This window comes from Pezoporus wallicus, unplaced genomic scaffold (assembly GCF_028554395.1).
Source record: "Pezoporus wallicus isolate ANWC-B61680 ecotype Strahan unplaced genomic scaffold, APGP_CSIRO_Pwel_v1 contig_10810, whole genome shotgun sequence".
Lineage (NCBI taxonomy): Eukaryota > Metazoa > Chordata > Aves > Psittaciformes > Psittacidae > Pezoporus > Pezoporus wallicus.
In genome coordinates, this window is record NW_026642731.1 from 521209 (window position 1) to 534242 (window position 13034).

The window sequence follows — 13034 nt, forward strand, 5'->3', positions numbered from 1 at the left end:
CTTAGCATTATTTCATCTTTTCAACAGAAATTGCCAAGTTAAATGTAAATTTCGTTTGCCCTGTTTAGGCAGGGATGCAGCCTAGTCCAGCCTGCAGTTCTTTACCACATACAGCAATAGCAGTAACTGATACTAAGCATTCAGGCAAGACAGTTACAAATTTTAACTGGGGAGAAACTTTTCCATAACATATAACCCAGGTACTAATACATCTTTTGGGGAAAAAAAAAAGAGCTCTTTATGGATCTCCACCATTACTACAGCTATTCAAAAAAGAAAAATCCCTTGAAGTTGCTGAACACATACCACAAGGACAAAGAACTGACAGACACACTTTCACCTAAATGAAGTTTACATTAAGATATTAGAGGCTGGTCACCAACTGACTCAAAGCATGTCTGCAGAACAGGACCTGGCCACCCTGGTGAACAAGAACTTAGTTCAACTGAAGTCAGCAGTGTGCCTTTGCAGCAAAGAAAACCAACCCTTAGGAAGGCACCTAACCAACTGCTTCCAGGACAAGACATCTGAAGAAGAGAAGTGTGTGTGTTATTTCTGATGTACTAACCTTGACTGACTGGATTATTTTGCTTACTGGCTTTTTATGACAAAAAATGTAATACTGCTCGAGTTCTTTCTGAAGTCTAAACTGAAAGGGCAAAGACACACAAGAACATATTTGCATGAAGCAGCATGGGAGCTGCTTGCAATAGCTGATGCTGTTACTGCAGGGTGTCTGCAAGTGGGGAATTTAAAAGGCCATTCTTACAGCAGTACAACCTTTGAAAGCTAGACAGGACAGAGGAGTGCTGCCGCACTGAGGAGTACACATTGGATTACCCTGGCACGTGTACAAAGCTCAGAAGTAAAATGGCATCTCTTTAAAGCACGAGCTCTCTCTGCAGCTAAGCAAATGTTACAATACTTGACATAAAATTGTATTTATAACCAGTCCTCACCAAACTGACAGACATCAGGAGAGGAAAGATAATATGCTTTGTACATCACAATAAAATTAAAAACAATAGTGAAACATAACCTTGCATTTGAAATAAACAATTCCAAAAGATGCCCAACTCTGTAACTGAAGTCAGGGACTGCACAGGCATAGATGAGAAATTTGGTTTGTACCTAAATATTTGATACAAAACCTGGATGCCATGGAGGGATTATACAAAACCCAACATACAGAGAGACCATATATACCTCCAGGGGAAAACCTCTCGAATACATTTACAGCAGCTCACCTTACGTGAGGATCAAGAAAAATACATTGTTATGCCACTAGATGACAGTGTCGCACTGAGCAACTGCGGAGATAGCATTTTTTACAATTAAGCAGCGGAATGAAAAACTACTCATCTGAACAAATAAGCAGTTCCAAAACCAGATAACACAAACAGGCTATGATCATGCGAAAAGCAGCTGATTATCTGAAGCTCGCAGAACATATGACTCATAAGGTCTGTGCCTACAGAGCTCGTAGCTAAGGCTGAGTCCTGGAGTCATTCTGTAGGTGACACACGCACACTCCAGGACTGGTGCCTCCCTCCCTGGAACTGCATTCACAGGCAGAGCACAGAGCTGCAGGGTTAAGAGCCACTGCGGAAAAAGAAAGGAAGAGCTTAAAATATAAGGCTTAAGGATAGCTCAGGAAGGGTGTGGGCACACCAAGTACGTCAGAAGCCAGGAGTAAATTCTATTTAAGAGAAGGAAAGATTTAAAATACATTAAATAGTTGAAAATTTGAGCTAGGAGACAGACATTTCAATGGAATGTAATTACACAGGTAACAGGGCTACAGTAAATGATTTAGAATGAAATGTCATTGCTGATTTAACATCCACCTCTACTGACAGATAACTCACAATATGATTAAATAGAAAACCAAAAATGACTATGTTTTGTCTCAGAGATATGATACCTATCAGAGAATGCAACTCTGCTTCTATTTAAGAAAATCTTGCAATGCCTAAATATAGAAGCTTGGAGAAGGAAGGAAAAATTAGGTAATATGTGTAGGCTATTTCCCTACTATTACACCCAAATAACTTGTGATAGTTTATTCACGCCTGAAGCCGCAGAGTCCCTGTACATGTATTTTCCTTTCCCTAAGAGTATCATTACAGCCTGGGCAGGGATGTAGTGCCTAGAACAACTCTCTAACTGTTTAGCTAAGGAAATTACAGAAGCTGCTTCCCCATACAGATGGATTTACAGTACAAATTGTTAACAGTCAAACTAATCTCCCTCCTACAAGAAATATTCACAAAAGAAGCTATTATTCAGTAAGTTAATAATGAAAGAAATCACCAGTTAGAAAGTACCAGGTGTTACATTTATTCATTCAATATAAACCTATAATTTCTAGTGAGCTAAAAAGTTTTTCCAAAAAGAAATCTATTTTGGGGGTATTTTCATAGAATCAGAGTGGTTTGTATTGGAAGGGACCTTAAAGCTCACTCAGTTCCAACCCCCACCAAGGGCAGGGACACCTTCCACTAGAGCAGCTTGCTCCAAGCCCCTGTGTCCAACCTGGCCTTGAGCACTGTCAGGGATGGGGCAGCCACAGCTTCTCTGGGCACCCTGTGCCAGGGCCTCAGCACCCTCACAGGGAAGAGCTTCTGCCTAAGAGCTCAACTCAATCTCCCCTCTGGCAGGTTAAAGCCATTCCCCTTGGCCAGTCCCTACAGGCCCTTGTAAAAAGTCCCTCTTCAGATTTTCTTGTTGGCCCCTTTAGGCAGTGGAAGCTACTCTAAGGTCTCCCCTGAGCCTTCTCCAGGCTGAACAAGCCTAGCTCTCTCAGCCAGTCTCTGTCGGAGAGGTGCTCCAGCACTTCGAGCATCATTTTCCTGAAGCTAATCATTATTTCAGAAGACAGCTCTAAATTCCTGCTTTCTAAAGTTTAAACTTTCATGCACTTTTACTACTAGAGGCAAAAAAGTTCAATACAGCCATCTTTGTAAACTTACTTTCTGAGCTAAGAGGAAATTGCATTATTTCTGGCTCAATGAACCTATAATGCTGACTCCTCTGCTAGTTACACTGCAAAGTATTACCTACCTAAGCAAAGCATTTTTTGAAGAAAAGAATTACACAGTGAAATTTTATCTACTGTATAATTAAAATACACCCAAAACCTAGCTGAATTTGCCTCAATAACTCAATTATTACATAAAGCCAGCCAAATATAAGAAATTCTGTTAAATTTTAAATAATTATGATAACAGTGAGTATTATGAGCCTGTCAATATGCACTACTATGTATTTTTTAATTAATTTGTATACAAGTACTTGCTTGAATGCAGAAAGCTACAGCAGATTGATTGCATACAACGATGAAGAAATGCTGAATAGAAATTCTATCCAGTGATAAACAACTAGATTTATGGAAAATTGATGTGTTCCTACTTTATATCATTTATAGAGAGAATTTCTTGGGACTGCCAAATTTTAAGGCCAGGTAGGGAACAGTACTGTAAATGTCTGCTAGTCTGATGACATCAGCATGAGCAGCTAATTTTAATTTCTAAATTAAACTGTCCATGTTGCTCCACTGTTCTGGAATCCCTGGTTATTTTCACCAAGCAGTTAATAAAATAAAAGCATTTTATGCTACATTCCACTTAGCTATTGAAGAGATGACACAAAGCCACACTATGGTTTTGCAAAAGTTATTTGAAAAACAAAGTCCTACCTCTTGCCAAATAACTTAGACAGATATACATCTGTATGAAATAGTGAATCTTAAAGTTGAACAGAAGCAAATACGTCCAGAGCCCTCCAGAGTTCATACTCAACGCAAGTTTGAGAACCAAGATAATGTAAAACATGGTTCAAAGTTCCAGACTTTTATGATTAGTTGCCAACACTACGTACTAGTTTCTGCATTACTACTTGAGTTCATATATAACCCAAATTTTTCAAACTTTCTCACTTATCAAAAATGGGAAACAAGAGAACAAAAAATAACAAAGACCTTTTTGCTCATCAGTACGTGCATTGAAAAAACATTTGTAATTATTAATAAGGTGCACATCTACATCCTTTGCACTATAATACTGTTCACAGGTCAGGGCTACTCATTTTTAGTGAAAAATATAGATGAATTGTTAAAAAGGTACCGGGTTTTGCACACGAAACAAGTTCTAGTAATTATTGTGACAATACATGTATGGCCTTCCAAACAAAGACCTAGAATTTAAAAGAATGATCAGCGTTTAGGACTAGTATTTTGCAACCTGTCAGTGTTTTGATATTTTGACAGGCTAAAAATAAATAAATAAAATTAGCTTCTACAGTTCCATCCTGGACTACCAAGAAAAGGATGTATATGCTGACAGTAGAGTAGGTCTGAAATTGGGAAAGCTCCTAAACCATTTCCTAGACAGCACTCAAGTAAAAAGGACATTGAGAAATACTAAGCACAGTAAGCAAAAAGTTTTAGCTTGGTATTATAGTTTCTTCCCTGGTCCTACCTCATCCTCTCACTAACTGGAAAGCTACTAACTTAACAGCACCCACTGGACCACTTTGTGGTTCTTCATCTTTCAAAGCACTGGTTTTCTTCTCAAACTCAAGCATTATCCCTTTGTGCCTGTGTTCTCACTAGCTGCAGCTGAAAGACCTATTCACCAAACAGGACATGACAACTGGGAAGAGTTTGTCCTAACAGGGGCCCAAAAATACAGACAACTGGATGCTTAAGACTTAGTTTTTATGTTTGTTTAGCTACAATTGTTGACCACACACACACAAAAACCCAACCCCCCCAAAGCACAGCTATACAATACTAATTTAAAACATATCCAAACTATTTGGAGAAAAAAAGAAGTATTATTTCCATAAAAACAGTTTTAGTACTTCTTTGGTCCCATGAAGCCATCAACTTTTTCCTATACCAAACACATGTACTTGTATCTTGCATGCTTGGAAGCTCATCTGTCTAAGCTGATTTCCTGTTTGAAAAACTTGCTAGGGAAAAAGCATAAGCTGGTTCTTAGTGTTCCGCAGAATAAACCAATTATGAAGAATTCAATCAAAGCAGTCCTTTCCAATGAGTCATGAGGATGGTCTGGATTTTTTTTTTAATTGTATGTAATGTCAAAATACTAAATATAACCCTGCTTTCTAAAAACCAGGAGATGAGTCACAATTTTTTACGATGCAAACTCTAATGGAATAGCTGGTTTATGCTAAGAGAAGCCCCAAATATTTAAATTTCACTTGACATAAATAAAACTAGAGGAAATTCCATTCAGCAATTCTGTGTTCTTAATGAAAACTTGTTATTTCAAACTTACATTTCCCTCAAATACACATATGTAGGAAGTATAAAAGCTTTCCAGTGAAACTTCTGATTCACAATATTCTTGGAACTGTGCAAAGATTCTAATTGTTACAAGTCTGACAACAGACACAACTGATGTTCCCAGTTACACAGACAGGATTCAGCAAGAAAACAAACTTAGAAAACTCACTTTATGACAGTAGGGAAGCAAAGGGGTGGTGGGGAGGGTGATTTCCTTTTTTCCTCTTTTTTAAGAACATGCCTCATATACTTGCATGTACAATTTGTAAATTATAACTCTAAAAACGATAATGTAATAACTATCCAGGTACATAGAGGTCAATAACAAAATCAGTCACTTACTTGGCCTTAGCAAACTTTCAAGCACAGCTTATTTTTCAGAGGACCTTCAGAATCAGAAGTCATTTTAAGTCACATCCTGAAAAACAAAAAAATGGCTTTATTAAAAAAGAAAAAAAGCTTGCTTGAATTTTTACATCTAATGTTAATAAACTTGCCAAAAAAGTAAGCACTCAATAGTGATCTATTTTAATGCCAAATGACTTTAAAACTCGCAATCACTGCAACTAACTGTCATCTCTGCTATCTGCTAAACAGCTCAAAAGTCTTAATACCACAAATGTCACAGGTAAGCTGGATCTCCTTTCACAACTAAATGTATTTAAACAATTTTTTTTTAACTTTGGAAGAAATAATGAAAACTGCTGTACATGGTTGATCTTAGTAAATTTTAAGTCTTAATATAAAAGCTGCAGCCCCAAATTAATTTTTTGTAAAATTATGACTGGCATGTAAAACTTCAGTGCGTAGCCACTATGTCAGCCTGTGCACACTGCCTGGTACATAACTATCACCTGAGAATAGCAAACTGATTTCAGAGCTATGAACACTCAGGTTTCTGTGTGCAATTGTAGGAATGATTAATCCACATTATCATGCATTTTATACAAGGTATGATTAAGTGTACTAATTAGTGGGATTCTGGGTCTCTATAGAGAATTACAGTAACTTAGGAAAAGTTTTAAACAACAGCTGTGTGATTGAATTGATTTACTGAAAACTGCTTAAAGCACTACGTAAAGCAGGGGCTGTTGAAGCCAATTAGAAAAATAAATTGCTCTTGGGAATTATTTATGAGCCATTCACATGTAAGCACACACCATAGTCCTATCCAAAATCAAGAGTTTCCAAATTGATACTTTTACCCAGACTACTTAATAGGTAATCACCAGCAGGCAGGTAAATGAGTTTTATTCAAGTACCACATTTCTTAAGAAATTAAACCGAAGCTTTTTGTATCAACTGGTTGCATGTGCATTCATCTGCTGGTTTAACCATTCCTCTGACAATAGTGATTGTAGCTTTATTTATACCAACTGGAATTACCAATTAGAAGGTTGATTGACAATGTGGTCACGTAAAAGTAAGCATCAAGAGTAAATTGTCTCCTAATTAAAGACTTCTGTAACACCATTTTATGCTAAATCAACCTCTGCTGATCATGGAAACCAGAACAAAAGCACACACAAGGAAAAATAGAAGGAAAAAAAAAGAATGATTGATTTTAGCCATATTATGATGCAATATCAGAAACATTTGGATATCACAGAAAATGAAATTCTTCAGCTGTTCGTTTCTGCAAAAATGCTAAACCAGACTTACACTACACTCAGTGATAGCTTCCTATCTAGCTATGGTCTCATAGCCAAACAACGGCTATTTTCCGAGATCTCCACTGGACAGAATTTATTAAACAAAAAGGTTATAAATCACGTTCACCGTCTCATGTGCAAGCTTTTTCATCAAATTTCTACAACAGCTTGGTAAACTGGATAAACAAAAGCCATTAAAGAGAATCACAAATGGATCTCACTGAGAAGTTGATCCAAGGAGGAGAAATTAACATCACAAAATCTCTTAAAGGTGGAAGATTCAAAACCCACAAGTATCAAAAGGATTCTGTATGACTGGACATGCAAGGGTAAAGAGAAGAACCCTGAAAATGTGTTAAATTGAAGACCACATAAAAACCTTGACACTGTATAAATTAGCTTTAGAATATTCCCTTCATATTCCTCTCAAATAAATATTAATTCAATGGATGTCAATATATGAGCTGTTTAAACAGATGGAATACAACTTCCCAAAGAAGTACTGCAGTAAAGTAACTAAAAGCTAACCTTCTGAACAATCTGAAGGCTCCTAATGGGTTAGAAAAGGGTTAGCAAAGGCACCTAGAGTAGCATTTCACTCATCTGGTCCGGACAAATGCTGCAGAGCCCCATCCTATGAGAACTGTCAATTTGCAGGGCAACCCAGACAGACACTCTGAATTGTGTTTCACAGAGCAGGATGAAATTAAACCAACCTGAAGGAGAGATGAAAACCTTACCAGCAAGCCATAAAGTTAAGACAAAATACAATACAGCAAAATTTTGCCATATATCAAAAGTAAATTTGACCTCAAGTTACTACCACTATAAATAAAACAGGTTATTAAAATTTTATAATCTAAGAAGTCATTACATTGCTATCATCTACTGGCAGAGGTTGTCCAGAGAAGCTGATGACTTTCCCATGCCTGGCAGTGTTCAAGGCCAGGTTGGACAGGGCTTGGAGCAACCTGGTCTAGAGGAAGGTGTCCCAGCCCATGGCAGGAGGTTGGAACTGAATGAGCTTTAAGATCCCTTCCAACCCAAACCATTATATGACTTAAATGAAAAAATAAAATACATCCCTCTTTTTCAATACTACTTGGGCTTTTCTTGCTGATGAAAGCCATATCTTTTACGTACTGGAAATTGACCTCTCAACTCGGTTATCCCTACTCTAAACCTACTACATGCCTCCCGAGTACAGAGGTAACAGCCAACTCCTTAACCTTTTTAATACATAAAATATTTTACTTCAACATTGTTTCTGTTCTTATTCACATTAATTAGTTTAGGTTATTTCAGTGTCTATTAGAGTATCAGAGTGATATTAGAGCATCAAAGCACAGTCATGTACCAAGTGATTGCCAGTCTCGGTATTCTTCTAAAAGCTCAGCATCTGGGGCTGTAGGAGCAGCTTCTCCCTCAGCTCTCACTGCCCCAGTACCACTTTCAACATGTAAACATACTATTTCGTGTCTAAAACCTGCACAACCAAAAAAGCACGAGTGCTCAAACAAAAACATTGTTTGATCGGTTTTCGTCTCAATAAGCTCAACATAGTGACCTTCAACTTATTTCCCCACCTTCAGAATGAGCTACAGAGATACTCAGTTTACACCAAAGAGAAACTGGGCATCCAGCAGAGCCTGGCTACCAAATTTAATTTTCATTATTACACACAGTCCAGTTTTCAATTCAATTTTTAAAACACATACAAGAAGGAACATTACATTAGAGCGTGGATGGGATAGCTAAGTGACAAGGCATATTATTGCCTGTGGCACAGACAACAACAACAATATAACAGAGCTAAGGCTGCACCGGTTAAAAATATACATATTTTATATTCATAGTCAAATGTGCCAGATATGGCAAACACAATGGTTACTTTTTGAAAGAAGATATGACAAGGACAGTCTCTGTAATCCTCTTTAAATGTTTCAGAAGTAATTAATGAGCCTGTTTAAGAAAGAAATCAAATACACTTCCAACTACAGTACATAAAAACAACATATTTTTAAACCTCTGGCAGAGGGAAAAATTGCAGCAGATAAAATGCCAATGAACTTTAACTACAGCTTTGTGAATCTGAAAGTACAGACTACTGAAACAGCTAAACAGACTCAAGTACACTGAGTTAACAGAGGTTTTGGCATACTGTAACTATTTTGTACTGGAAAGTCTTATCATTTAAGATTAAAGCAGCTATACTTACATTATGAAGCAAACAGCAAATTATACTGATACATCACTATCCTAATCTAGCGCTTCCATCAGTACAATAACTAAAAGTACTCTTCCAAAATATACGTGTTTGATCATTCTCTGCTCTTTTTTTCCCCACCCCGTCAGCCAAAAAGGTCATTTAGGAGATAATAAATAACTGCCTCGGAGCCTTCACTGAGTCAGGCCTGTTAGTTAAAAATAAAAAAATTAAACCTCTCGCAGCCAGTGAAGCACACACCTTGTTGCAACATGTTAAATAATCTTAACTCAGCACACATCCTTTTTGTATTAAACCTTCTGTCTTAGGGAGACTATAATTCTTCGAGCCTTGTCAGGTTTCATTTACCAATTCCCCTGCAGTGTTTAGTAAGCACTATGCACTCCTGAGCTATTTTTCAGACATGACAATTAACTTGAGCCTTGTTCACTTTGCATATATTAATATGACAGGACTCTTTCAGTTAAAGGATGGTCAGAGGCACACACTCAGAGTGCGTCTCCTGTTCCTCTGATAAATAATGTGTGTGCTCTATTTCTGAAGTATCGTTACTTGTTTCCTATACATCCCTGCTTCTAGTCACAGCAGTAGATACAGGACCCTGCTATAATAAATAAAACGAAAGAGAAAAGGGGGGCTCCCTAGTCTCTATGCTTACACCTCCACCATGTACTGCTGAACACTTGTAAAAGTTTCTTACCCATCAGCTTCCGCACCAAGCCCTGTGGTGAAGTGGTTTCTGCATCTCATCACAGGTCCAAAGACACATGAGCCACATTTTAGACTCAGAACAACTGCTGCCCTCGTAACTCAGCTGTGAAAAGCCAACTTCTTTGGCTAGACATGTCTGTCAGGATACAGCTCTTGTAAGTGAAAGGCAACTGGGCATGATGCAGCCACACCACCTACTTGAATGAGGCTGGCAGCAAGAATTTGCATGCTTGAAAACAGCAGGCCAAAATAATACTGAAGAGGGCTTCAATCTTAATTTATTTCCAAGCCACTGTACTGGAAGAGGTAATCTGGTCTTTCAATATTGCTGCTAGCATCAGCTGAGTGGTTTTAGAATATATTTAGAATGTTTTTAACATAGGTAAATCCTCATAGACTTGTATTGGAAGAGTTAGTAACAACAGTTACTTAAAAAATAATTTAAGATTCAATAAATGCATATAGAAAGAAAAGAAATCCTGAGCTCAAATACGACAAAGAAAGAAATAGGATGTGATGTCTGGGCTACCATAATGGGATTTGGTAACTACTGAACCGGTAAGAAAGCACAGGCTACCACCATTCTTTTTCTGGACCTCCAGACATTTAACAGCAGAAGATAGGCAAATTAGCAGTTGACTCAAATACACGTCTATTTAGGTGTTATATTAATATTTAATGCAGTTCTAAAAGTGGAAAACGCTTCTTCACACCATCCTTTCAAGAAACAGTGGGTACTATGGGAAGAGACTCTACTTGTGAACAGTGCACAAACCTCTCCGCTATTACTAACAGCAATTAAATTCTAAAGAAAAAAATAAAAATGGATATTTATATGTGTTCCATTTGCAAGACAAAATACCCCTGCCAGAACTCACAAGAGAATATCAACATCATTGTAGAATCACTTTCCAGCTCTATACACAACTAATACATAAGTGATTCCATGCCAATTAATACATGACATAATCCGCAAGTCAGTAAGAAGAATGCAAGCTGTAGGACGTGTCTCTACATATTACAATGTCAGCTTCATTAGGAAGTAAGCTTGAATTTATTCACATAATTTGTTAAAATGGAATTATGTAGTCCTAAATTATTTAAAGATCAGTCCAAAGTACAAAATCTCTCTAAATTAGAAAAGGACATCAACTAAAAGCCTTACAACATGGAACTATCAGTTTGACCATAAATATGAGAAAACACTATTTATGTCTTTTTAATGGCTTCTAACCTCAACATACCTGAGGAAAGGTTGTTTCATGCCTTACCAATATATGAATTCAATTCTTACACAATTTTGAGACATTACAATAATCTAACTACCTTTCCAGTACAAACTTTAATCACTGTCATTATAAAGTCCAATACAAAAGGATGATTGGCTAAAACTAAGTAACAACCATATCAAATGCCAATGCAAAGCAATAACTGTTAGTAGATACTAGATGGTATTCACAGCACAACTTATAAAACTGGGACAACTCTTTTATGGGGAACAAAAAAAAACAATCACCCAATACTATGGGGTGTTTTTTTCTTGTAGAACAGAGCAGCTCCTGGAAGGTAACAGAGTGACAGAGACATTGTCCAACGTGATCTGATAAAGACACAAGAGCCCATACCTTAATTTAACAATGACTAAGAAATTAGTTTTCTTTTACAATGGAGGAAGCAACTTCCCAAATACAGCTTCAATACAGTAAGAATTCAACTGGCAAGTTTCAGTAGCAATTACTATTTTCCTTGAGGTAGCTGTACACTGACACTTCAAAAGCAGGGAGTACTTACAAAGTTCTTGGTGAAAACAGGAAACATAATCAACTAAACCGAGATTGTTTCACTAAATACACATGGATCCTTCTCCAAGTCATCAACAAGCCCATTCCTTTTCCTGAAGCTCTAAATGTGCCATCAGCAAGTCTATTCTTCTTCCTGTGACTCTGAATGGGTTCATGTACATTTTCATATATTATATGCATGCAATATTTTATTCTGACATTCTACTCTACCAAGGTCTCAGGGCAGCAAAGCCTGCTTGCTTGATGTCGAGAGTGAGAACTTAAACACAACTATAGTATTACAATTAGCATTAACTCATTTAGCGCTATGGCATTGTTAGAATCAGAGCATATCATGCCAAAATCTTACTCATTTTACAGAGATGACTGTTTTATATAAACCATGTTTATAATGTGAACAGTTTTTCAAAGCAGCAGTTAAAAATTAGGCAAAGTATCAGCATTTTCCTTGCAAAAGCCTCTCCATTGCAAGCTTAAATTTAGAGACAGAAGTCATTTTATGTTTGGTTCAAAATCTCTAACAATACCAAGATGCCTTCAGACAATGGGAAAAACTGACTGGTTTTGACAGAATGAAACATTTACTGTAGACACTATCAGTTTCTGACACCTGATCTCCATCAAGTAGATGCCAAGCTTAATACCAGCTTTTGAACTTCCGAAAGCAATACTCAGAAAAGCATTCAAAACAGATTAATTTTTTTTGTATTTTACAGCTATTACTAGTAATGGATGCTCACCCCAAGTATTTCCAGTCTTTAAATTGTGCATGTGAATTGGAAGTATTCACCAATTCAGTAGGTATAGAGATTGGCTATTAAGAAAACTGCTTATCTGAAGGAGTAAATTTTCAAGTGTCAAGTTGCAGAGCAAAAATATTTTTAATTAGAATTGTACAGCTGAAAAAGGACTTTAAGCACTTTTTCTGTGTTCGCATATTTAAAAAGCAAACCTCTCAATTAAAAGCTGTAAGTAACTTAGAATTTTTGCAATGATCTAATTGCTTTGTTTCCCCCATTCTACCCTGGGTAACTGTACATCTTGGGTGATTTGATCGAGTTGATGCTCATGTGCCTTTAACAGCCCTGTCATTAATCATGCCAATACATTTAGTCTATCAGTCTGTTCACTTCATCTGCTGTTCCCCAGCACTTGAATAATTATTAAGAAGCACCAAAGTTTATCAACAGCTGGAAACACAAATCCTAAAAAAGAAGAGTCATGATGCTTCTGAGTATTTCTACACAGCTCTGTCCTTTGTGGAAGGAGTGAGGAATAGCAAAACATAATTGTTTCTGCGTTTGGCAAACACCTAACAAAGCTAACCTTCT

The 13034-nt window shown here is 37.1% G+C and overlaps 1 protein-coding gene across 6 annotated transcripts in view; it reads right to left on the reverse strand.

Moving 5' to 3' along the window:
* NCOA3 (nuclear receptor coactivator 3) overlaps nt 1-13034 on the reverse strand; it is an 82270-nt gene that overhangs the window by 24973 nt on the left and 44263 nt on the right. For 5 of the 6 annotated variants that reach the window (XM_057432148.1, XM_057432147.1, XM_057432146.1 and 2 more), the window contains exon 3: nt 5654-5729. The exons of the other annotated variant lie outside the window; for it this stretch is intronic. The gene's annotated coding sequence lies outside the window, so the exon portion shown is untranslated. The remainder of the gene's footprint in view (nt 1-5653; nt 5730-13034) is intronic. 6 annotated transcript variants of the gene reach the window in all.